The sequence below is a fragment of the Lissotriton helveticus genome, chromosome 5_1 (genome assembly GCF_964261635.1).
Source record: "Lissotriton helveticus chromosome 5_1, aLisHel1.1, whole genome shotgun sequence".
Taxonomy (NCBI): Eukaryota; Metazoa; Chordata; class Amphibia; order Caudata; family Salamandridae; genus Lissotriton; species Lissotriton helveticus.
This window is the reverse complement of record NC_136065.1, coordinates 1350048749-1350075544: the sequence shown is the minus strand read 5'-3', so window position 1 is coordinate 1350075544 and position 26796 is coordinate 1350048749. Positions and strand designations below refer to the sequence as shown.

Sequence of the window (26796 nt, the reverse complement as noted above, 5' to 3'; positions counted from 1 at the left end):
ATTTTCGATATATTACGACGTGGAAATAAATAAACCACTATCACAGAAACCTAGGGATTTGAAGACCGCTACTTTAGAACCGTAGAAGAGGACTTTAACCCCGGCCTTCTGTGATTCAGAGGAAACCAACCAACTTACTTGTGCTAATTAAAGACGTATCTGATTCTCATGTAAAGTGTCCCTGGGCGAATCCACGCATTACGGACCGTCACATACTAGAGCAGGGTATCATTTCTAAAAATGATCTCTTGACAAGGATGAAGCTTTCTTATTTCACTCACAATAAAGTGTTAATAATCAACGTGTCACACATAAGGCTTGAAATGTCACACATAAAACATGCTACACACATGGGAATGTCACACATAAGCAAACAGAAAACTTGGCAGCTTTATTTTTAGTACTTTAATAGTACTATTTTAGTAATACTAGTACTACAAAATTCAGTTAGTAAAAAGGGCCCTGAATGTCCCAATTGTGGTTTCCACCTATCACTTCTTGAACTGGATTCGATCACATTCCACAATTACCAGCACCGTAGCCAGTAGCGTCGGTGACACCCAAGTATTGAAGACACTTTCCCATTTGCTTTTTGCCAACAAATAGCACCATAGTTAAGGTTTGAGTTCCCAGTTCACATTTGGGTTGTAACAGAGGCACAAACAGAAGCAAATTTCAGAGGGGCTAAGAAAATATTTCGGGGGGTGTTAATTCATCCAGCAATAGGCAGAGTGGAGATGGAGGGGCTCTAAGAAGGGGAGAAAAACAGCAAAGCTTCATTAACAAGCAAATGGTCTATTAAAGACCTGTGAAGTACTCGGGTGCGGGTGTGTGAAGCTGTCTCAGCCAGGGCTGCCACACACAATGGGGGGACGGCGGGTCTTCTGAAGCCCTTTGAGCCCAATGGGCATTGTGCGCCTGGGTTGTGTGGCAGCATCGGATTGGTAACACGAGCATTCGGGCAATTCCTGAGGGGCCGGCATCCGAATTCCAGCTGTGGGCTGCTTTTTTGACCAGCCTGGGGGAACCGATTTGTGCGGTTTTGCGTTGTTCAGATGCTGCCAGTGGCCCAGTGGTTGCCTGAGTCCTTTCTTGGGGTAGATGGGCATCCATTACCTCCCCTTTATTAATGGGCGGAGCTAAGGGGGAACAAGGGGCGGGGTTCGCTTTTTGACCGTGCCAAGGTTGTATGCACGAAATCTGCATGTATTTTATCAACCGCCTAAGGATTACATGCTGCTTCAGTCTGTCTTAAATCGAACCGGTGGCCTACAGCCCACTGAGCCATCTGTCCAGTACTGGTACTTTTTTGTAACATGCACACAACACGCCACTTTTCCCTTGTAACATACTGTTTGCTACCTCTTACATTTTGTTTGCTTTAAATACTTGCGCAAGTGCCACCATTGCCTCATGTAACGTTTGTTCTTGTGTTTGAGTGTCTACCATTTATTTCAGTATTATACCTCTACTTGTACTTTGTAAGCTTTTGTAACCTGCACACATATCACTTTTTCCTCCTGTAATGTATCGTTTGCTACCTCTTGTATTTTGTTTGCTCACTGTGGTATTCTATATCTTGATGTCATTTAGAATGACCTTATGTCACGGAGAATGTTTATACTCGAAGCACGGTGTCAGTTGCTGGGGAATTGGACTGGAAGACTGCCTCCATTCCCCTTGTGGTTGTTAAGCTGTCCTTTCTTCATAATAAATCTACTCTGAACCTACTACTGTGTGGTAACCCCTTACTACACGTTTACTGGCGACGATTGGGAGATTCCAGTACCTGGGAAGACAGCATTCACACGTTATTTAACGAAGAAAAGCTTGCTATCCTTAAAGCTAATTACAGCTTAAGACTCAAGAAGAAGTCATAAGAGAAGTAGTCTGCGGTAATTCTTTCGAGATTTCAACTCTACTAAGTGAGTAGAAAGACTTTAAATATTTTTTCATCATTTGCGCTAGCAAGTCTACCAACTAGCGTCTCTCAACTAGCGCTGATGTCACTTTGTCAAAAAAATTTCGCGACCGCATTTACCGAGCGGCGTTTGACATATTTCATTAAAAAATTTTAGCGATATTCGGCACTGTTTGGCTAGTTTGAGCGCACGTTGAGGCTTGAAAAGAACTATTTATTTTTAAACTAGCAGGAGCTTACCTCGAGCCTTCGAACTTCTTCCTTAGAATCTACTCGCTGTCCGAGTTGCTCGAAGTGGATTCTGGATATTTTGACGTCATCACGCATGTCTACCGCCGCCATCTTAGTTAAAGTTGAAGTTCTTTTAGCGCGAAGCGAAGAATTTTCCTGAACCAAAGAATAAATTGAAGAACAAGCATCGTAAAGAATTAAACGTCGTTCTGGCCACGCAGGAACAAACTTTGTTGAATATTATTCATTGTTCAACCTTTCTTCTAATTTATATTGTAGCAAATCAGTACCACGGTGATTTGCACACCTGTTTAATACTTTACTACATTTTGACAAGTCAATATCTATGGTAAAATTCACATTGGCAAGTCAATTACTACGGTGACTACTGCATGATTGTTGTACTAGTTATTTAAATTAATTTAACCCTTGTCAATTTTATTATAAAATGTCTAACATAGCTGCACCTCCACATTTTCTTCAGGTTGCAGGTGAACCTAATATAGAGTGGGATCTTTGGTATCCTATGTTCATCGCGTACGTAGATGTGTTGGAAAAGGATGGTTGTTCTGCCAAAAGGAAATTAGCTCTTCTAAGACATTGCCTTGGAGGTGCTGGGATTAAAGAATTTGATAATTTACCACCGTTAGAGGAAGCTGGTGATTTGAATGTGTTTGATAAAGCTGCAAAACAAATGAAAATTCGTTTTGGCAGAAGAATAAACACTGTAATGGAAAGATTTAAATTATATTCTCGTGAACAGAAGGCCGACGAAACAATTGAAGATTATGTTGCAGCATTACGTTCTCTTGCTTGTTCTTGTTCTTTTGAGACTATATCCTTACGAACAAGTTCTCAGAGATCAAATTATGATGAAGACCAAAAGCAAAAAGATCCAAGAAAGACTTTGGATAGGAACAGAGACTACATTAGCTGCAGTGGTGAACATAGCTAAGGGCATAGAACACTCCGAATTATTCGTGTCAGAAATTAGAGGGAAGAATCTGAAGGCACACGTACCTGAAACTGAAGTAGCCATTGTCAAAAGTCAACCGACCTCGAGTGTTTCTAATGGCAAAAGTAATTTTAAGAAAGAATATGTAAGAAATGCTAATGAAAACAGGGGTTTTGTGAAAAGAGGTACGATTCTTTGTTATAGATGCGGAAGTTCGAACCACGTAGGCAATTACAGAGGTTGCCCTGCTTGGGACAAAGTTTGTGTAAAATGCAAGAAAAAAGGGCATTTTGGTAATGTATGCAAGTCAGGGCAGAAAATTAATTACACATCACCTGAAGAAGAGGAGGTTCTTAATAGTTTGAATTGTATACTTTCTGTGGATGAGTGCGTCCAAAAGAATTTTCCCTCTTGTACAGTCTTCATGGATGATAAACCTGTTGAGATTTTTGTCGATTCATGTGCATGGTACACCATTATCGGCAAAAATATCTTTGAACAATTGTGGTGTCAAAGAGAATTATTTAGCCCAGACATTTATCCTGGTGGGTACACTGGACAAAAGATTTCTCTAGAGGGATTTTTCTGTGCGCAGATTTCCTTTCAAAATAGGGACACCAGAGCTAAGGTTTACAATGCTACCAAGGGAGTGTCCATTCTTAGTTGGCCTCATCAACGTGATTTGGGAATAAAATTAGACCCTAATGACAATCCTCCAGTATACGTTGATAACTCTTCTTGTGTAGAACCGAAAATTGCCTCTACGGTGAATTTAATCCTGAATTCATCAAGTAGCGCTGAGTTCACTGAAAAGATTTTAGAAAAGTTTCCAGAAATCTTTAATGAAAAACTGGGGAAATATGTTGATTTTAAACATAAAATTATACTGAACGATAAGGCCGTTCCCGTCAGGCATAAGGTGAGAAATGTTCCTTTAGCTTACAGACCAAAATTAAAGGAAATGTTGGATGACTTGGTCAAAAGGAACATTATTGAACCAATTGAATCATCCCCTTGGGTTTCACCTATAGTACTTTCACTTAAGAGTTCAGGTGATCTTCGTTTGTGTGCTGACCTTCGCAGCCTTAACAAAGAAATTTGGATAGATAAACATCCTTTGCCTAATATCCACGAGTTGATTGCCGCATTGTCTGGAGCCACTGTATTTTCAACCATCGACCTAGCTAGCGCCTACCACCAAGTGGAGTTGCATCATGACTCCAGGAAGTTAACCGCATTCGTTACTCCAGAAGGCATGTTTCAATATCTACGTATGCCTTTTGGTCTAGCGAGTGCGGCTTCCGTATTCCAACGTTTAATGAAAGAGTTGTTAATAGAATGCAAAGGGGCTATAGCTTTCCAGGATGACATATTGATTTTTGGGAAGGATAGCTGTGAACATGATGAGAATTTAGTTTCTGTCTTGGGAAAAATTAGGTCTAAAGGTCTTACTTTGAAATTCAATAAATGCAAATTCAGGCAAGAGAAGGTGGAGTATTTAGGCCATGAAATTTCGAAGGATGGTATTAAGCCTAAAGTTAACCATGTACAATGTATTGCCAATGCTCCTACACCTACATCTAAAGAACAACTGCTTTCTTTTTTAGGACTAACCGAATTTTATGGAAAATTTGTACGTAATTATTCAGACATAGTACATCCACTTAGGATTTTGTTAAAAAAGAATGCAAAGTTTGAATGGGGTAAGGAACAACAGAGGTCTTTTGAAATTTTCAAATCTAAAATCGTTGAAGCTCTATTTTTGAGGCCGTACACAGTTGGTAAGCAGTGCATTGTTTATGTTGACGCGAGTAATGTCGGTTTAGGCGCTGTATTGATGCAGAAAGATAGGTCTGGAGAGTTTGTGGTGTCGTATGCCTCCAGAGCTTTACGTGACGCTGAGAAAAATTATTCTACTATAGAAAGGGAATTACTTGCCTGTACTTGGACATCTCAGCATTTCAGACAGTTCTTGTGGGGAACCAAGTTTTCTTTAAGAACTGACCACAAACCCTTAATTACTATGTTGTCTGCAGGTGGTGGAAGGGTGCTTACTGCTCGTTTAGCAAGATTGGCAGCAAAATTACAGGAATATCGTTGCGAAGTTGTGTATGTGCCTGGACGCTTAAATGTTCATGCAGATTGTATGTCACGTTTTCCTACAAGTATAACTGTTGGTGAAAATGTTGAATGTGATGTTGCGTACTCCATTGCAGATGTGAATGTAATTTTAAGTAGAGAGGGTTCCTTGGTTCTGTCGGAGAAGGATTGGTTAGAAGCCACGGATAAAGATGAAGTGTTGAGTTTGGTTAAGAAATTTTTGACTAATGGTTGGCCTGAAGAGAGGAAACTTTCTGGCGAATTAGCGTCATTTTATAAAGTTAGGGACGAACTAATGTTGTGTCAGGACATTATTGTGAGATCTGATAAAATTGTTCCCCCAATAAAGCTCAGGGAGACCATTTGTAAATTGGCGCACGAAGGACACATGGGTATGTCCACAACTAAAAGGAGAATTAGGGAGCATTACTGGTGGCCTGGTGTTGATTCCATGGTGGATAATTGGGTAAGGAATTGTTCTCCTTGTCTATTGAGTGACAAATCTGTAAAAAATATCACTGTTGAGTTGACTCCTATTGAATATGCCAAAGGTCCCTGGCGGAGAGTAGCTATTGACATTATTGGTCCTTTCAATTATCAATCTGGAAAAGAATTGTTTGGTCTGGTCTTAGTCGACTACTTTTCGAAATGGCCGGAATTGAAGATTGTTGAGAGAATTTCCTCTGAGAGTGTGATTGAATTTCTTGACGAAATATTTTCAAGGGAGGGATTACCAGAGGAACTTATTTCGGACAATGGTCCACAATTCATCAGTAAGGAATTTGAAGATTTTCTCACTAAATGTGGCATTGCACATAAGAGAACCTCAAATTATTTTCCACAATCTAATGGCCAAGTCGAGAGATTTAACAGGGTTATTAAAGAATCTTGCCAATTAGCTACGAAGAGTGGTTGTAACCCCTTACTACACTCACAATTGTCACTTTTGCCTCATGTAACTTAACGTTTGCTTTTGTAATTTGTTCATTTGTAATTTTCTCCTCATGTATCATTACTGTTCCTATTGTGAAGCGCTCTGACACCTTCGGGTAAAGTCCGCGCTATATAAAAACGCATAAAATAAATAAACAAGTCTCTCCTGGAACATTTGTAAACTGGAGTTAGTAGTCAGAGCTGACAATGTCTGTACTGGGGAACCAGGTGCCAATTTCCACATTTTTGATTGGTCTTAAGGTCTCTCCAAGGTCGATGAAATAGGAATCAGTGAGTGTGGAAGTGGAAGTGTGCAAGAAAGCAATTCAGATGCGTGGCGACTGCAAGAACCTTCCCATACGTTCTTTTGTTATGTCCTGAATAGTGCCTCCCACCGCCACCCATTAGATTTTACAGCCCCCACTTAGAGCCCACTGTGAAAGATCTTTGGATAAGCAAATGACTCAGCAGACACACCCCTGCTCTGATTTACAAAGCAGCTCACGCTGGGTCCTGGTGACGAGCTCCATTGATTGATTCCGTGCAGTGCTTGAAGGGTGCTGCCGTAGTATAACTTGAGGGATAAAGGAAGCGTGCTGCCTCGGTTAAAGTCAGATCCCCATGAGTACCGGTACTCTCTTTCTTCTAGAAAAAAGTGCCAGTACTCAAGGGGAGAAAATGAAGAAGTGCTGGTACTCAGTACCGGTGAGTACCGGCCCATTTAAAGCACTGCCTGGGACGATTTTTAATCCCAATCCAACCCTGTTGTGAGGTACTGGATTTTGGGTCTGACACTGGCCAAAGTAAAGTGCGCTATATCCTCTTGAGCCTCAAACTGCAGCAGAGACTAGTAGTCCTTAGGTATATTGAAGCAATCCATTGACTGAGCTGCCAGCGACATGATTGGAATTTTTACTACGGCTAATAGAGGATACGTTTTCAACGACTTCAGAAATTGTTGTAATCAGTCAATGTACCTAGTGTCACTGTTTGGCCCCACAGTCTGTTTTTTCTAACTATAAAGTCAACAATAGTTCCTCCTGAGAACCGAGAGAGAAATCAGAGTTAAACAGTTGCCAATAATACATTATTAGAAAGACATAATTAAACATACGAGTTTCATGCAGAACAACAGTCTATGTATTTTTCAAATATATAGAAAACACTAACCAGGTGCAAATCGTGCAATGTTCAGTGAAAAATACAAATAAATACAAAAAAAGAGTGTGCATATTAATTCACAAAACATAATGAAGTTCCCATTACGGAACACAAGTGGTAATTGAATGAAGGGCATCCGGGATCAAGATATTATTTTAAAACCACTCCTAAAAAATTGTGGAATTGGGGCCACTTCTATATTTTTACCATTTCAACCTCAGTGAATCAGTCAGTAGGTCATCATACGGGGTGTTAAAAATGTTAAAAATGTGATCTGTAAAGTCTTAGTGAGAGGCAAATAAAGAAATATTTTTTGCACAAAATCGTGTTATTCAAGCATGCAAAAGTTGTCAAATGAAGGAAGGACTTCCTACAGCAGTTCCCTGTTGAAAGTGCCTGCAGTTATTGCCTGTATTTAAAAGTATAAATATAATGCCTAGGAAGCAAGATATAATTTCAACACAACAGCATCAATTTGATTCTGTGAAACAGTTGCTTTATTGCTTACTAATAATGTCATAGACTTGACTACATGAATATGAAGGCATTTGTGATCATCTAGTTTCTGCTCTATCCCCTCCAGGCACCTGACTGGGACTCCCTGCAGTCAAATCAGGACTGTTAACACTGTCTACCTCCGTTCCAAATTTGAGACATCCTTCTAAGAACGCTTACTATCACCTTGCCATCCACTCGAGCACACCACTGCAAACCTGTCCACTCCTGCCTCTCAACTAATCTTCGCAAATACATTTCTATCATGCCCTCCCTCGCTCAGTGCGGACTGGACTCCAGACTAGAGAAGCTAGGTATGAATACCTTCATAATTAATTATCCGCCCAACCTGTCCAAAAACGCGATTAAATCCCTGAAACCCTTATCTCTGACCCTTATTTTTGCCTAAAAAAGGTGCTATTACTAGTGAACTGATCTTTTATACTATACTAAAAGAAGAGCTCAGTGGAGAATGGCGTCCATTCTTTACTCAGAATCGCCTCGGCTAAGAAATTTCCTCATGGCCTAAGACTCTTATCTGTGACCCCACCCATATTCAGAGCAAATGCTACCATATCTATCTACAACAATGGTACTATCCTAATTCAAGCCTCCGATCGGAACCTGTATATTTTGACGATAGGTTCTCCATCATAAAAAAATTACTGGACCAAAGTGATACTCTTAATCACTCTAGGTACGTCCTTCCCTTAACTTTGCGACAGGACCTACATGATCTCTCTCTAATGAGCCATAATTACCTGTTGACTGCCCCGCCTACCTTTAACAACATTCATAGGGCCCGCCTACTTTGAACAACATTCATAGGGACTTAGTTCCGACACATTTTGGTCCACAGACTCACCCACCATCTCCCGACCACCCAGACTTGACCACCTCCATTCCAGTAATGCTGGAGCAAATGTTATCCTTAGCGCCGACCAGCTCACCAACACTTCCCCCACTCCTCTTCCTCCTGACCCTTTCCTAGACAATTCCATTTCTCCACAACAGGCTCGCCCACTTCCCACCCGGAAGTCAGCTCCCCCTAGCCTCATCAACACCAAGAGACCCCGCTGCCTTTCTAATCCTCAACTCTTGAACCTTTCCCCCTTCCACCCAACCTCCTTCCTCATGCCAGTTCTAGCTCCCACAGCTTTGCTCTCCTGACCAACAGAGACAGAAATCCTCCTCAAGGAACGACCGCCCTCCTCATCGTCCCCTTTCCTGGGACATGCCTACCTCCACCCTGGTTAACAACCCTCCTCCTCCCCTCCCCAAGAGCTATGCACCACAATCTGGTCCTGCATCTAAGCTCAAGGAAATAAACTGGGAGCTTCTAAAACTCAAAACTGACATACAAAAACTCATTAACGTCACCTCAAAGCTGGCCCTTGACTTCTCTTCTAAAAAGACCTGGCAGGAGATCCTGTATATGATCCACCACTACCCTAAACTACCATCTCCTTCCACTATGCTATCGAGTGACCTTGGGCAGAAACCCCAGGCCCGAACTGGAATACCACTCCCTACCCTAACGCCCCATCTAGACCCGCCAGATCCAAAAATCATTTATCGGAACTTGATATTCTCCCTCTCCTCCAAGCTTACAACTCCTCTCTTTCGGTCATCCCAATTCTTTCAGGAAACTCACAAACGTCCCTTATAAACTCTCCTGAAGCTACTAATCCCAAGCAAGTCATTACGGAGGCTACACAAAGCATCGCATCTAATCCGCACAGAGCTCCCAGACTCAACACTAATGCCTTAAACATTAATAACCTCATGCAGATCCCCATTACACAGCCCTCTCTCACTGACCACAAATCACACCTGAAATGCATGTTACTTAACTGTAGATCAGCTGTGAAACATGCCACAGACCTTGCCGATCTCATCCTTGTTCAGGAACTAGACCTCCTTATCCTCACCGAAACTTGGCTTACCAACTCCTCAGGTCTCATCCTTGACATTCTAGTCCCACAGAGCCACAACATTATCAGACTCGATTGAGTAGTTTGACGAGGATCCCTTTCTTCAGGTCCCTCCTTCACAGTAGAACTCAGCTTCCCCTATACGTATGCATGCAGAGCTCTCTGACCCGACTACGGAGTTTCTGTGTTCAAAGAAATCCATACACATAAGTATAGGGAGTGCAAAGTTGTAGAACTCTGCGTATAGTTTGTCAATAGCAAAAAGGAGGAAACTTACTATAAAGTGTCCAGGATGCATATGAAAGCCACTTCCTTTGACTGAACTAAGCTATTTTATTATATTTTGAATGTGGTATTGTTGTTTTCTGTTGTAGAGTATAATGTAGGGTTATTCATTAGATGTAAAGAAAAAGTAATTTTTTCCATGTGATGGGTTTTCTATTTTACTATTGGGTTATGCAAAGTATCTTCTCTTTCACACCATGGTGCCTGTATGGTGCCTGTACGATTTCTCTGCCTGAAAGTGTATAAAAACTAACCATCAGGAAGAGGAGCCAGGATTTCCTCCTTGAAGTTTACTGAGGAGATTCTATGATAGATTTCTCTTTTGCATCCAAAAATTACTTATATCCAGAAATGTGTGACCTTGTAATTCATCCCACACTTATTAGTGGAGAAGTGTGGCTCACCGATTAGAGCGGCAGACCCTGAGGCAGAGGTCTGGCCCGGGACCAGGGTTCAATTCCCGACGTGGCAGGGTCTTGGGCTCAATGTCCACGGACTCGATAATTCTCGCCTAGGTGCCTACTCTAATCATGGGCCCCACTCTGCAACTCTGGGCAATAGCTTGCTTAATCTCCACAACAGCCCCTAAAGCGCTAGGATGCCTGGCCTCACTTTGGAGGTGCCCAGTAAGGGGGCATCTCACAGGGAAAGCCAGGAAGGGATCCACAGCGGTATACAGCGCCAAGATACCTTTCAGGTGATAGTGCGCTTTACAAGTATACACACATTTACATTTACTTATTCCACATAGCCTTCAAGTATGTGAGATTACCTCTTTGGGGAACACTACTCTGGTAAAGATACCAAGCAAGGTCCTAGCCACTACAGGCACAGTCACTGTCCTTAGAGGTATGGCCTCAGGGTACCTAGTGGCATGGTACACCACTACCAAGTTGAACCTGTCCCCTTAGGCTGTCTTAGGCTTAGGGACCTTAGCCAGACAATATCAATACCCACCCTTTCAATGGGCATCCCCACCACTGGCAGTGGGATGAGGGGAGTCTTGGTTTGCCCATGTGTCTTGCAACTCTTTGACAGGTGGTGTAGGAGCAAGAGAATTCCTTCACCTTCTCAGACATCTGCTGGCAGTAAAAGTGGTTGATTAAACTGTCCCAGGTTTTGGATTGCCCCAAATGCCCAGCCATGGTGATATCATGGGCTAAAGTTAAAGTATTTATTTTACAGTAGAAAAATAACCCATTTCCCCCTAAAACACACATACATACATTAATCTGAGAGTGGAAGAAAGACAAGTCCTGAGTAAACATGTGCACGTTTATGTTGCATACTTAAAACAAAAAAAAATGAACATCAGCATTAATTGGTCACAGCTTAAGGTAGAAGGCCAGAGGCTCTGGTCGTGGAGGGAGGATGCTTATATCTCCTTCCCAAAAGACTACAGTATTGTTCTACATTGGGCTAGGGCCCTCCGATGATTCCAGTGGTCGGTAAGAAGGGAACTACGGGCAGGCACCTGCTGATCTCCGACCCGCAGGACAGCAGGGGGCGGAAGCTCTCGGGGTCCTCGGCTCCGGGTTGCAACAGTCCTTCCCGAATCAGCTGCACAACATCCCAGTCCAGCCGGGGCATGGCATAGTGGATCTGGGAATGCTGGAAGCCGTTGAAGGTGGAGGCGGCCGCCACCGTGTAGGCACCCATGTTGTCGAAGATGAACCAGTCACCGACCTGCAGCTCCGGCAGCTCCAGGCCCTCGGCGATGAGATCCAGGCCGTCACAGGTGGGGCCCCAGAGGCTGCTGCCGTGAAGGGGCTGGTCCGGGGCGGGCTTCTTGTGCAGGATGGGTTTAGGCTGGGCGTGGTCAAAGAAGATGCAGTTGAAGGATCCATACACCCTATCGTTAAGGTAGTACATGAAGGTCTTTTTGCTACTATTCTCGTCATTTTCAGATCTAGGCTGCTCCAGAGGTACTTCCTTCTTGGCTATAATACTGACAGCTAAGGTGAAGGCTGACGCCACGTAGTACCGTCCGGGTTCTGCTATGATCTCCACCCCGCAGCCTTCTGGGAAATATTTGTCCAGCGCAGGGTTAATCACAGCTGCAATCTCTTCAAAGCGGACTTTGGCATCCTCTGTCCCAGGGAATCCGCTACCAATATCTAGCAAATGCATCTTGAAGCCAAGCTCTTCCGCCATAGAGAAGACCAGTCGGGCGTCAGCGATGGCCTGGGAAAATGTCTGTGGGACCGTGCAGCCGGTACCTACATGGAAGCTCACTCCAACGACCTCTACATTCAGACTCTTTGCCACTTCCAGGAGGTGCCTGCAGGCCTTGAGAGGAGCACCAAACTTCACACTCAGGCGTCCAGACGCTTTGGAGTCATCAGTGGTTATCCTGAGGACCATCCTGCTATTAGGATGAGTCCGGGCAACCTTTGCTAAAGTTAAGAGAAATGCCCTGTAATGATGGGACTGCCAGTCTTCTGGTTCCCCAGATTTTGGGTCCTAAGCCTCGTTGTACAGGACACCCTCTTCCCTTTAGATCCTGTGTGTTCGACTAATATCCCCCGTTCTTGGAACTTAACTGAAGACCATCAAGAGTTGAGCACTCCTTTTGCTCCTGGCCAAATTCCTACTTGTAGGGTTCTCCTGCGCTTGGTTGGTGGCAGCAACCTAGCCCTCTGGGAACTCTATATTCATTCGTGGTAATAACGCTGTCACTGGCAGAGATTGTTGCAGCTCTAGCGCGATCAAGGCGCTAGCGCTTTAGAATCATTTTATGCTCTTTTTAAAATTGTACAAATATTTTATTTCACCTACCGACTGTTGTGATAGCATCTTTGCTACCCGCCCTGTTCCATCGCGGCTTGTGCCGTTTGCGTGGAGGGTGAGGCGAGCCGCCATCTTAGGTGGCGCTGGACCGGATCTAGTGGTCTAGTCCTCCCGGGAGGAAGGCTTTAAAACGTCTCCTGACTCAGAGCCTACCGAGAACGCTTGGTTGGTGGCAGCAACCTAGCCCTCTGGGAACTCTATATTCATTCGTGGTAATAACGCTGTCACTGGCAGAGATTGTTGCAGCTCTAGCGCGATCAAGGCGCTAGCGCTTTAGAATCATTTTATGCTCTTTTTAAAATTGTACAAATATTTTATTTCACCTACCGACTGTTGTGATAGCATCTTTGCTACCCGCCCTGTTCCATCGCGGCTTGTGCCATTTGCGTGGAGGGTGAGGCGAGCCGCCATCTTAGGTGGGGCTGGACCGGATCTAGCGGTCTAGTCCTCCCGGGAGGAAGGCTTTAAAACCAATGTGCATACAGGAGCGCAGCTGACGAGCGCAGCGGGCGCGACGAATGCGCGCCGAAGTCGCGCATAAGTCAAGCCCGTCTGCGCCCGTCCGCGGCAGACCGGGGCTCGGGGCCACAACCCCTGGTCAAAAACATAAATACTCCTCTTCTGAGTTACTGTTACTTAGACCCTCTAATAGTGCGGGACTCGCCCTTCCTGCCTATGTTTTAAAACGTGCTGCCACCTATGGCATTTTGAGGCCAGAATTCACTATTGCCAATACCCCTAGGCCAATCCTTCTAGCTTCTCTTCTACCCTCTCCTAACTTAAATACCACTCTTAAATGTTCATATCTTAACACTAGGTCCATGGTTAAGCACCACCTAGACATTTTTCTTTATCTTCAAACGGAGCAGCCAGACATTTTATTCCTCACGGAGACTTGGCTTAACGCAGACTCCCTACCCGATATTTTGGCAGCGGTTCCTTCCGACTACTACATTTTGCATGTGGACAGACCCGCTGATAAAAGGGGCGGGGGGGTCGCTGTGATTATTCGCAACTCCCATAAAGTCTCCCTTTTACCGTCCCTGGACCTTATATGCTCAGACAATTTGATTATCAAAATGGATAATAATAGCGGCACTCTACTCATGATCCTCATATATCGCCCCCCTCAAAATATGCCCACTTTTGCGGCAGCCTTAGCAGAACAGCTTGCCCCCTTAATAATCTCGCATAAAAAAATTGTGCTGCTAGGCGATCTTAATCTTTGGCTGGATTCGGCTGAGTTAGATACCCAGGCAGCTGCACTGAAAGATGCTCTCCTAGATATGAACCTCATTCAACAGATTCACCTCCCCACTCATGTAAAAGGGCATAGCCTTGACCAAATCTGGTCTCAGAACATCCCTCTGGCTATTAATTCCATCATGCCCTGCATCTGGTCAGATCACTTCATGATCAAATTCACCATGACCATCGAAAATAGTAGGAAGCCTTCGGCCCAGATAGGAGGCAAAACTAGGATCTGGAAGAATGTTGATATTCCTGCTTTCATTGGCACCTTAACATCTTCTTCTCCTCCTTTAGACCAGGATACTGAAGAAATGGAAGCAGCATTCTCTAGGTGGCTACTTCAGGCAGCTGATGCTTATGCCCCTTGCACCAACTTTCCCCGCTCTCGCCCCAATGACGCTCATAGGTGGTTTACACCCCTCCTGAAAAATCTTAAACTCGAAGTTCGTCAAATGGAGCGTAAGTGGCGAACAACCTACTCAGAAGTAGACAGAGTTAACTATTGTAAGACCCGAAAGGATTATCAAAAACTTATTCAGGAACATAAAACTGATTACTTCTCTAAAAAAATCCTTCATGCCCACAACAAATCCAAAGAACTGTTTAACATCGTGGAGAATTTGAGTGCCAGCGACAGAACGTCTCTCCCAGTGGTTCATACTCAGGAGCTTTGTAACTCTTTAAACTCATTTTTTTCTGATAAAATTAGTATTATCAAACAAAGCATTCCCATCACTCAGTCTCCGCTCTTATTGGCCGACACCTTCTACAATACTGCGACCCTGAGTTTGCTCCCCCCTGTTGACAGCATTATGCTACTCAAACTTCTCGCCAAAGTTAAATCAGGTTCCCCCGATGACATATGCCCCCCTCACATCATGAAAGAAGTAGGAACCAGTATTCCTGAGGGTATACTTTCTTTATTGAATGGAACGCTCACTCAGGGTAAAGTCCCTGACAACTTTAAAAAAGCCCTTCTCATTCCTTTGATAAAGAAAGTAGGAGCCAACCCGCAGGACCTGCAAAACTATAGGCCTATATCCCTGCTGCCTTACTGTGCCAAACTTTTGGAGGCTCATGTCTGCAACAGCATCTCCAACTTTTTGGAAGAATCAGAGTACCTTACACCGAACCAGGCTGGTTTCCGCCCATGCCACTCTACCGAGGCGGTTATTCTTTCGGTACAGAATACTCTGAGTGGGAATGCGGACGAAGGAACCCATCAGGCTCTGGTGCTACTGGACCTCTCTGCTGCTTTCGACACGGTCGACTACAACATCTTGGTCGACCGTGTCGAGCAGGCAGGTCTCAGGGCCCCGGCGCTGAGCTGGATTCGCTCTTTTATCACCGGGCGCACTCAGGCTGTCAGACTGGGACCTTTCACTGCCCCCACCATACCTTCCACCTGTGGAGTCCCTCAGGGCTCTTCGTTATCACCCCTGCTTTTTAATTTATATTTACGTCCCCTTCTGTACTCCCTTAGGAAGGTCAAAGTGACAATTTTCAACTACGCAGATGATTTGCAGCTCATTTTTCCTTTAAACAACAAGGACTCTGTGGTTGAATTTCAAAATACTATGTCCCACATTTTGAATTGGATGAACTGCAGTCATCTGAAACTTAACCCTGGCAAGACCGAATTGGTCTTGCCGGGACAGAGTGCTCTCAGTTGGACCCCCAGCTTTTGGCCTTCCAGTATGGGAGCCCCTCCATCCAAGTCCTCTTCGGTCAAGAGCCTGGGAATACACATTAGCGAGGACCTTTCTCTCAAAAAACAAGTAGGGGCAGTTGTCTCAGCTAGCTTTTTTCAGCTGAAGAAAATCAAGAAAATCGCCTGCTTCTTTTCCCCAGCTGCCCTCACTCAGATTGTCATCTCCCTGGTTCTGTCCAGATTAGATTTTTCCAACAGTCTTTATCTTGGCATTCAAATTGGAGAGCTAAAACGCCTTCAACTGGTTCAGAATGAGGCAGCTAGACTTCTCCTGAACCTTTCTAAGAGGCAGTATGTCAGATCCGGCCTGAAACAGCTACACTGGCTGCCTGTGGAGCAGCGTGTGGCTTTTAAAACAGGGTGCATTTTATTCAAATCTCTGCATGACTCTGGCCCCCTTTTTATTAGAGACATGTTTAAGAGATACATCCCTTCCCGCAACCTCCGGTCTATCCACAAATCCCTTCTGACTGTCCCACCCTATAAGAGGAAACGTCTTGGAGGCAGCTGCTTTGACCATCTTGCAGCTGGCTTCTGGAACTCTCTTCCCCTCCACCTGAAACTGAATGATAACATCCTCAGTTTTAGACACTCCCTGAAAACTTGGCTTTTCACTCAGGCGCATTGCTGAGCTGCTCCCCCTCTACTGTGACCTATGCGTTCGTTCCTTCCTATAGCGCCATGAAGCCCCCGGGCGTACGAGCGCTTACAAATACATATTAACATTAACATTAACATTATGTAACTCAGAGAGTTCTGGCAGATCTCTCAGGAAAAGATCCTCTTCCCAGTAAAGACTAATTGTTGGAATTGGGGGTCTCTGGTTGGCGCAGGTATGCACCTGTGACAAGCAGGGACCCTCTCTTCCAAGTCAGGGCGAAGGATGACCCCTTAGAATTACCCTTGCTCACCCTCTAGGTGCGTGGCGTGAGCAGCCAAGGCTAATCTTCAGGCGTTAGTTAGTTAAGCATTTGTAATCACACACACAGTAAAATATACCAATCCCCCCACAAATGGACACCAGGCTGTAAATATATATAAAAATACGCTTCTTTATGTAAAAAATATATATATGTAACTCAACAGAATTATCACAAGACCAAATAACGTTTCTGTAGCACCACAGGTTGTAAATAGGCAAAGGTTCTTAGTTGTAGCTTTCAATGGTTGTTTGTTTGTTCCAAGAAAATAATTCAATTGCTTTCCTTCAGAAAAACAGTTCTGTAAGTGTTCTCCCTGTGTTATCCCCTTTCAAAGGATAGTCTCTCTCTGTTCTGGGGCTTTGGGACCCTCCCCGGCCTTTGGAGCGCCTTGCAGCGCCTCTCCTGCCTTCAAGGGTGAAACTGACTCGGCCCCTGCCAACTCTCACGCATCTCGCGGTATGCTTGGAATGGAGACCAGAGAGGGGCTTGAAAAACCCTGGGCCTTTTCCAGAGGTGGGGGCTGAGCTGCGGAGCAGAGCAGCAAGCAGGCGATGAGAGGAGCCCCGGGCCTTTTCCAGAGGTGGGGGCTCTCAGCTGCAGTGAGGAGCAGGGAGGGGTGAGAGGAGCCTCTGGGGCCAAGGCACCTTCAGGAATGCTTTCTTTCAGGAATTGTCAGTGCAGAGGGGTCCCTTCTGACAGCGGAGGATCTCCGGGAGGCAAGGCACCCTTCACAGTGCGGGGTGCGGCCTCTCCTGGGGGGCAGAGCAAGGCAGGGCAGCCGGGTGCAATCAGATGCACGGGGTCCAGGCTACAGGCTGCTCGAGTCCCCGGGATTCCGGCGGGAGGGGCTGAAGTCTCCTCAAGGGCTCCGTGAAGCAGGCAGAGGTAGAGGAGCGGCTGGCCTTAGCCCTGGGGCAGAGAGCGACTCCGGGTGGAGCAAGGCTCTCAAGGGCAAGAGGGCAGGCTGGCTCCCAGGTACCACGGCCCTAGGAGGGGGCGAGAGGGGGCAGACTTCACCTCTGGTGGGAGGAAATACTCGGCCTCAGGCAGGGGACGAGCCAAAGCACAGGAGAACCCACTGGTCCTGGGGTTCAGTTCAGGGGGCAAGCTCAATCAAGCCCTTGGAGAATGTTTAGAGCACAAAGCAGCAAAGTCTTTTCAAAAGTCTTCTCCTCTCCTTCCTCAGCAAGGCAAGCAGCAGGCCAGTCCTTCCAGTGTCTTCTTCTTCTTCTATTCGGGCAGAGGTTCTTTGTGGTAAAACAGGATTCTAATTTACAAGGAGCAGGGCTCCTACTTTTATACCCAGTTTCTTTTGTTCTTACAGGCCAGGGGGGCCTTTGCATAACTGCTCCCAGCCCCTGAGCACTTGTGGTGGGTACTTCTGCTTCTGCATTCAGTGTGAGGGCAGGCACATCAGCCGCTCCCCAGGGGGGGCGGAGCCAGCATTGTGTGGACAGGGGCAGCCAGGAGCACTTTGTTGACAAGCTTCGGTCCTTCCTGGGCCAGGTGCAGGCAGAGTCATCAGTCGCTCCCCAGGGGGGCGGAGCCAGCATTGTGGAGGCAGAGCACAGCCTGATGCAGAGCCCAGGGAAACTCCCACCTCCCACTAAGGTGTAATCTTCCCATTCACCACCTGTCATTCCCCCAGCCCTGTCACTCACACAAACCAGACAGTCCGATACACATCCAAGCAGAGGCGGGCTGAAATGGTTAGGCAAGCAAATGCTATCTTTCTAAAAGTAGCATTTGCAAACACAGGATATTAAAATAAACTTTACTAAAAGAAGTATTTTATTATTCTGAGTTCAGGCATACTAAACATTAATTTCTACCAAATTCCCTGAGCCTGCTGGGATTATAGAGTGTAATAATTCCAGCAGCCCATCTGGCCTAAAGGGAACAGGTAGCCTTACAATAGTGAAAAACGAATTTGGCAGTAATTCACTATTTAGGACATGCCACACACATCAGGGCTTGTCCTACCTTATACTTACAATGCACCCTGCCCTCAGGCCTACCATAGGGGTGACTAATATGAAGTTAAGGGAAGGTTTAGGGGCTGGCAAGTGTGTGCACTTGCCCAGCCAGCATGACAGTACCAGACTGCACGCAGGTTCTGCAATGGCAGACCCTAGACACATTATAAAAGGCTGCTTCTGTGGGTGGCGCAACCAGCGCTGCAGGCCCACTAGCAGTATTGGTATTTACAAGCCCTGGCACTCCTGGTGCATTTTACTGGGGACTGACAGTAAATCCAATGAACCAATCATGGAAATCAATCACAGTTACATTTTACATAGGGAGAGCATATGCACTTTAGCACTGGTCAGCAGTGGTAAAGTGCCCAGAGTCATTAAACCAACAAAAACAGGTCAGAGAGAGTATTGGAGGAAGGCAAAAAGTTCAGGGATGACCCTGCCAAGAGGCCCAGGTCCAACACAACCCCCTTCCAGCCAAAACGCAGGGTAGACCAATCACCCCTGTGATGGGCTTCCCTGCTTTGGGCGATAGAACCTGGACCTGGCCCGCAACAGCAGGGGCACATTCCAGTTCTACGCCAATCTGCACCTACTTCAAATCCTCTGTTCATACTCTCAGGGTCCACCAAGCCAATCCCTGGGGCACCCTTCTCTCCCTCTGTGGACACCACCTGTGCAGCCTCTAGCCTTAACTGTCTCACAGGTGTGTCCCAACAGATAGTCATCAAATCACAGTGGCCACTGACAGTAGTCAGGGCTGAGACCCAGGCCTCATGCCTCTCAGGGCTCCCAAACCTCTGTGGCCTCAGAGAGCGGGGGCGGTAGCCCCAGGTGCTTGGCACCCTATGTCCACTCTCCCTCCTGTCAGGTCAGGTATGTCATCCTGCCACTGACCCACCAGCCCCAGGCCTGTACCTGGCGGCTGGACCCAACACGGGGGTGGCCTCTCCCACACCCTGTCCTCCTCCTTGGGGCTCTGTACCCTCCCACCTGGAGTGGTACCCCCTTCCAGAATTGTCAGGGCACCTGTGGCAGGTGATCTGCACAATTCTCCCACCAGTTCAGGGGTGCTATCCTGCAACTGGGGCACCAGGTAAGGGGGGACACCCTGCACCTGGCCCTCTATCCTAGGGTCTAAACCCTCAAACTGCACCGGGGTCAGAGGCAAGGACTCCCTCCCTCTGCACCCCCTTCCAGAGTACTGCCCACTCCCAACTGGAGTGGTACCCCTAGAAGTGACATGGGCCAGGACACTGATTACAGTGGTCCCACCCTCCAGGTCAGACAACACCTGAACCTGATTCTCCAACTCAGGGACCCAACCCTGCAGTTGAACACTTGCCTGGTGCACCAGGACTTCCCGGGGAGCACGCATGCCCCCCCCCGAGGGTGGCACATAGCTCATGTGTCGTGTGACAGTCTGCCTGGCGCAGATCTCCCAAACCCTGTCCCTCTGACAGTGTGGGAAGATCCCCCAGGACAGAAGTGGTGTCCCCATGGTCATTCACTGGGGACGCAGCCCTGCTGGCTGGCCCCTGACCCACTGGTTCTTCCACTGGGGACTCTTTCCCCCTCTTGCCCCTCTTTCTGGACCTCTGCACCCTCCCAACTGGAGCGGTACTGCCAGACACCAGAACTACTGGAGCTCTGCTTACAGAGCCTCCACGTTCTCTAGCCACTGGGGGATCCCCCTCAGTGGGTGACTCATCCGGACAGCCTAGGCTCCCCACCTGGTGTTCCCTTAAAGAACCATCCAGGATCTGAGACTGAGGTGGGGCACTACTGGGACAAAACCCATTCTCACTCCTTCCCCTTAAGGACAGGACGTGAGGCCCTACACCCCTCTCACTACTACAGGACCTAGCTGGGCTACTCTGCGCCACTTCCACCTCTCTGGGCTGGAAGATACCTGAGCCACTCCCCACAGGATCACACCCCAATGCCTCTCCAGACCCTCTGGAATCCACCACAAGGTCTGCCTCCAATGTGAGCCCCCTGGGGTCAGAGAACTCACTCTCAAACAGGTGTTGGCATAGCTCTGGAAAACTGGGACTTACAATATGCTCTCCCACTATTGGATTACACAGCCCCCTAGCAGGGTTAACCAAACTATCCTTCACCTCCTCATCCAGCGCCTCACACACATACTCCACACCATTCTCCTGAGACTGGCCAGACAGTAGCGGACTGTCTCTGTCACACAACCCACACTCTTCTGGGCGGTCCTTACACTCACCCACCAGGACCTCAACCATGGGGGAATCCCTCCCACCACTAGGACCATGAACTCCTACGCCAGCTACCCTATTCCCTTCAGGGACGCTGCGCACTACTGGAGCTACCTCATGCCCTTGAACCTCCTGGTGTAAGTTAACCCCCTCCAAGTCAGGTGCCATATCTCTAGGTGGGCGCATTATGCTGTCAGCACTAGATACCTGAATGTTGCTGCCACCAGCTGAGCTGGACTCCACCTCCAACTCAGCAACGCTCAATCCGCCAGCTACACAAATCTCTGGATGTTGGGCTGAAGCCCTCCTGGCTTCAAGCTCTAAATCAAGTTCTCTCATCCTGAAGTAGTGAGCTCTTTGGCGTGTTTGCGCTTCCATTGCCAATTTTTGCATTTCCAATTCTATTTGTCCAGCTAACTTTCCCATCTCCATTGCATGTGCCCTGTCTGCTGCCCTGTCTGCCAACTCCTCTGGCGACAGGCATCTGATTGCTGCCTTATCCATCCTCACTGGACCAGGCATGACGTCTTCAAAAGCACATGGAGATCTCCCAGCAAAATTATAGAAATGGAAACCTGTGGCTGCGTTATAGGTCTGCTCTCACTATGTGGTGATCAGCAATTCACTGTATGTCAACTACAAATGCAAATTCGCAAATCCCACCGCTGCCACCAATGTTGGAATTGGGGGTCTCTGGTTGGCGCAGGTATGCACCTGTGACAAGCAGGGACCCTCTCTTCCAAGTCAGGGCGAAGGATGACCCCTTAGAATTACCCTTGCTCACCCTCTAGGTGCGTGGCGTGAGCAGCCAAGGCTAATCTTCAGGCTTTAGTTAGTTAAGCATTTGTAATCACACACACAGTAAAATATACCAATCCCCCCACAAATGGACACCAGGCTGTAAATATATATAAAAATACGCTTCTTTATGTAACAAATATATATATGTAACTCAACAGAATTATCACAAGACCAAATAACGTTTCTGTAGCACCACAGGTTGTAAATAGGCAAAGGTTCTTAGTTGTAGCTTTCAATGGTTGTTTGTTTGTTCCAAGAAAATAATTCAATTGCTTTCCTTCAGAAAAACAGTTCTGTAAGTGTTCTCTCTGTGTTATCCCCTTTCAAAGGATAGTCTCTCTCTGTTCTGGGGCTTTGGGACCCTCCCCGGCCTTCGGAGCGCCTTGCAGCGCCTCTCCTGCCTTCAAGGGTGAAACTGACTCGGCCCCTGCCAACTCTCACGCATCTCGCGGTATGCTTGGAATGGAGACCAGAGAGGGGCTTGAAAAACCCTGGGCCTTTTCCAGAGGTGGGGGCTGAGCTGCGGAGCAGAGCAGCAAGCAGGCGATGAGAGGAGCCCCGGGCCTTTTCCAGAGGTGGGGGCTCTCAGCTGCAGTGAGGAGCAGGGAGGGGTGAGAGGAGCCTCTGGGGCCAAGGCACCTTCAGGAATGCTTTCTTTCAGGAATTGTCAGTGCAGAGGGGTCCCTTCTGACAGCGGAGGATCTCCGGGAGGCAAGGCACCCTTCACAGTGCGGGGTGCGGCCTCTCCTGGGGGGCAGAGCAAGGCAGGGCAGCCGGGTGCAATCAGATGCACGGGGTCCAGGCTACAGGCTGCTCGAGTCCCCGGGATTCCGGCGGGAGGGGCTGAAGTCTCCTCAAGGGCTCCGTGAAGCAGGCAGAGGTAGAGGAGTGGCTGGCCTTAGCCCTGGGGCAGAGAGCGACTCCGGGTGGAGCAAGGCTCTCAAGGGCAAGAGGGCAGGCTGGCTCCCGGGTACCACGGCCCTAGGAGGGGGCGAGAGGGGGCAGACTTCACCTCTGGTGGGAGGAAATACTCGGCCTCAGGCAGGGGACGAGCCAAAGCACAGGAGAACCCACTGGTCCTGGGGTTCAGTTCAGGGGGCAAGCTCAATCAAGCCCTTGGAGAATGTTTAGAGCACAAAGCAGCAAAGTCTTTTCAAAAGTCTTCTCCTCTCCTTCCTCAGCAAGGCAAGCAGCAGGCCAGTCCTTCCAGCGTCTTCTTCTTCTTCTATTCGGGCAGAGGTTCTTTGTGGTAAAACAGGATTCTAATTTACAAGGAGCAGGGCTCCTACTTTTATACCCAGTTTCTTTTGTTCTTACAGGCCAGGGGGGCCTTTGCATAACTGCTCCCAGCCCCTGAGCACTTGTGGTGGGTACTTCTGCTTCTGCATTCAGTGTGAGGGCAGGCACATCAGCCGCTCCCCAGGGGGGCGGAGCCAGCATTGTGTGGACAGGGGCAGCCAGGAGCACTTTGTTGACAAGCTTCGGTCCTTCCTGGGCCAGGTGCAGGCTGAGTCATCAGTCGCTCCCCAGGGGGGCGGAGCCAGCATTGTGGAGGCAGAGCACAGCCTGATGCAGAGCCCAGGGAAACTCCCACCTCCCACTAAGGTGTAATCTTCCCATTCACCACCTGTCATTCCCCCAGCCCTGTCACTCACACAAACCAGACAGTCAGATACACATCCAAGCAGAGGCGGGCTGAAATGGTTAGGCAAGCAAATGCTATCTTTCTAAAAGTAGCATTTGCAAACACAGGATATTAAAATAAACTTTACTAAAAGAAGTATTTTATTATTCTGAGTTCAGGCATACTAAACATTAATTTCTACCAAATTCCCTGAGCCTGCTGGGATTATAGAGTGTAATAATTCCAGCAGCCCATCTGGCCTAAAGGGAACAGGTAGCCTTACAATAGTGAAAAACGAATTTGGCAGTAATTCACTATTTAGGACATGCCACACACATCAGGGCTTGTCCTACCTTATACTTACAATGCACCCTGCCCTCAGGCCTACCATAGGGGTGACTAATATGAAGTTAAGGGAAGGTTTAGGGGCTGGCAAGTGTGTGCACTTGCCCAGCCAGCATGACAGTACCAGACTGCACGCAGGTTCTGCAATGGCAGACCCTAGACACATTATAAAAGGCTGCTTCTGTGGGTGGCGCAACCAGCGCTGCAGGCCCACTAGCAGTATTGGTATTTACAAGCCCTGGCACTCCTGGTGCATTTTACTGGGGACTGACAGTAAATCCAATGAACCAATCATGGAAATCAATCACAGTTACATTTTACATAGGGAGAGCATATGCACTTTAGCACTGGTCAGCAGTGGTAAAGTGCCCAGAGTCATTAAACCAACAAAAACAGGTCAGAGAGAGTATTGGAGGAAGGCAAAAAGTTCAGGGATGACCCTGCCAAGAGGCCCAGGTCCAACACTAATGATTAAAATGCCACCATAGTAACAAAAGCCAGTAAGTGAAACCAGGGATATGAGTTTTCAAACATTAAACATTTCAACAAAAAAAGAGGCAAAAAGCACAAAACATCAATGGTATCCAATGGTCATGGTAAACCAGGATGTAGTTAAGATTTCAGGTGATTTCAGGCTGATTGCGATGGAGCATCGTATAGACTGACCAGGTTAAACCTGTTTTGAGGTTTTACCTTGGAACTTACAGCCTGATTTAGATCTCGGCGGTGGGTTACTCCGTCACAACGGTGATGGGTATCCCACCTTCTGAAATATAAAACATATAGGATGTAAAGTGATTTATATTTTAGCAGACGGGATATCCGTCACCGTTGGGACGGAGTGACCAGTCTGCGATATCTAACTCAGGCCCATAGTCTTTTTAGGAAGTCAAAATCCTTCAGTCGGGGAAGGCAGCATGCTGTATCAGAACAAGTCTTTAAGAAGTCAGATAGGCATTGGGCTAGGTACAGCTAAAGCTATTGGTTTTGGCAGCAAATGCTCAGAGCAGGAGATATTCAAATTTTGCAAATAGGGAAGTCTTCTCACAGGTCCGATACTTCAGGCACTTTTGTAAGCCAAGATGTTTACCTTCAGATTTAGGAGCGGAGTATGATTCTACTCTCTCAGGGCAGTGAGTAAAATACTCCATCACCCGGATGGAGTTATCGTGCTCTAAATTTGGATATGTTTAGTGTCATAGTGGACACCGCTTACATTGGCAGGACCCGCTGTCACAGTGGTTCCTGTCAATGTATTAAAAGTTTGACAGAAGGCTCCGACATCACCAGGGTACGGTCTGTCAAACTTTTAACTTGTTTATTTTTCAAAAACAAAATCCTAAAGCGGGATTTTGTTGTTAAAAATAAAAAAGCTAAAGACACCCCCACACCATTTTGCAGTCATCACTGTCCCCATGCCCAGTTTTACATGGCAGTGAATACTGGCCATTTAACCTCTCACTCTAAAATGGACAGATTGACAAATGGGCAAACCTCTCGGTCCTCAATCCATCTGGCTCTCTGAGAAGTATGTCAGCAATGGAGACTGAGTAATCTCCATAGGTGACATACTGAATGTCCATCCTACTCTAAATGAGACGGGAGGACCTTCCGTTTAAAGGAGAGGGTACTCTGTTGGAGTTATGGCAGAGTGCCCTCTCCGCAAACTCTAATTCCGACCATTGGTATCATTTTTGGAACTCGGAATACTTCAGGGGGGCAATGCTGAGGCTGTATTCAATGTTTAATTCCACAAGGCCAGACACCCTCTCGTAGCAGGCTGCTAAACCAGATTTGTTGCTACATAGAATTTTCTAGATGGAAACCCCTGATTTCTTAGTCTAGCTAGGACATAGTTTGGTCGTATAGGCTGGGATGGTTTACCCCCAGCCCACCATAGGCCTGGGAATCCAAAACATTTCCAAGTGCCAGGTTTCAGGTTTCCAGAAGTGGTAGGATAACTCCAGTTGGGCACAGACTTCAGCAGTGGCCACGAGCAGGTTCTAGGTCAGGTCCTATTAGTGGTGGTCCATTGGGAACTTCAGGAAAAGGCAGTTTAAAGAACTGTAGCTACACAGAACATCAGTCAGCTGGCCACTGGAGTCCGCTTCTTTGTCTTGATACAAGGAGGAGCTGTTCCAGTTCTTCAGGTCCCAGACAGCACATCCAGTCCTTTTCTGCTCTTCCTCAGGTCCAGAAACTGTTTTGAGGAGGGTGCTGGAGGATGCCACATGTGTGCATCTGATTAGCTAGTGGGCGGGGATGACCTCTGGCCCCTCCCTAACCAATGTGGTAAATGCTTTGAGGGGAAGCCTGCATACTTTTTGCAGCAGTTCCTGTTAATCTTACTGCAACACAATCCAAGCAGAGGAAACCCTTCATCTCTTGTGCAGAGCTTCTGTGCCCACCCACAGGTTTTACCAGGTTAATGAACAGTCCCCTCCTCCTTGGTTCCTTCAAATTAGTACTGGGGCATGTAAAAATTGGGCTATTAGTTGTGCAGGGCCTGTGCAAGCAATAGGTCCACAATTTCCTTCTACAAGGAACCATGCACCCCAATGTAGTACTTGACTTTCTCAAAGTAGCAAAGCAGAGCAGTCCAAGTCCTACTTAGGTGAGGTGATAAGGGCTAGTGATCACCATTCGCCGGCACACAATAATAACCCTCAATAAATGATTGTCCAGCCAAAGCTTTTTCTTTTGAAAAGGAAAAGCACATTTAATACACACACACACTAGTAAATATGATGCATTCATTTACAAATGTATACAGACAGATAGAAATACCTTAGGTGACATTCTGCCATCACATTTGGTCCCTAATGGATCAAAAAGACAGTAACCCCTCCACCCTTACCAGATAGAACATCACAATATAAGAGGTATCACTTTAAATATGGTCGAACTATTGGCTTTGTCAAAGGGTCATCACAACCAACAATGCATAAGTTAAGCCTACTGACTTTATCAAGGATCACCACATTAACCCCTTGCATGCTGATGACGACCCGCAGCCGTCATGCATTACGGGGCTCGCATGCTGATGACGGCTGGGGGCCGTCATAACCCCGCCCGTTCGCGATTCTGCCGCACAGGCGCAGAATTGCAGCCGCATGGAAGGGGTTAATA

At 46.8% G+C, this 26796-nt stretch overlaps 1 pseudogene; it reads right to left on the bottom strand.

Annotated features, from left to right (window-relative positions):
- Positions 1-11261: 11261 nt before the first annotated feature.
- LOC144753619 (antizyme inhibitor 2 pseudogene) lies at positions 11262-12409 on the bottom strand (annotated as a pseudogene).
- Between the last annotated feature and the right edge of the window lie 14387 nt (positions 12410-26796).